This window comes from Chiloscyllium plagiosum, unplaced genomic scaffold, assembly GCF_004010195.1.
Source record: "Chiloscyllium plagiosum isolate BGI_BamShark_2017 unplaced genomic scaffold, ASM401019v2 scaf_6778, whole genome shotgun sequence".
Taxonomy (NCBI): Eukaryota; Metazoa; Chordata; class Chondrichthyes; order Orectolobiformes; family Hemiscylliidae; genus Chiloscyllium; species Chiloscyllium plagiosum.
Genome location: NW_025213336.1, coordinates 8,049 through 8,513, shown reverse-complemented (window position 1 = coordinate 8,513; position 465 = coordinate 8,049).

Here is a 465-nt window from a genome sequence, read left to right as displayed (position 1 = left end):
ACCCTTCCTGGAGTTAACCCATCTATGTGACTGTATCTGAGACTTTCCCCCCTTCCTATAACTGCCATCCATCACATACTGTTGCTGTTGCAAATTCCTCATCGCTTCTGTCAGTCTCTCCAACCGATCCACTCGATCTGATAATATTTGCATCCAACAGCATTTATGGCAGATATAATCCGCAGTAACCCTTAAACTCTCCCACGTCTGACAAGAAGTACATCTCATTTTTGCTCCTTCACAATCTACAGACCCAGAAAATAACACCGTCTTATTCCTCTACAAACACTGCCCCAGGTTAAATTAATAGCTATGGCTTATATTTTGAGTTTAATCAAGAGACTTATCTCCAAAAAACATATAATCAAGAGAGAATCCACTGTACCCACTACTGCAGCCTTTCTCTTGGACAGACTTAAAACAACAATTAACTTACTGATTCTGTGCTGTGAACTTCACCCAAAC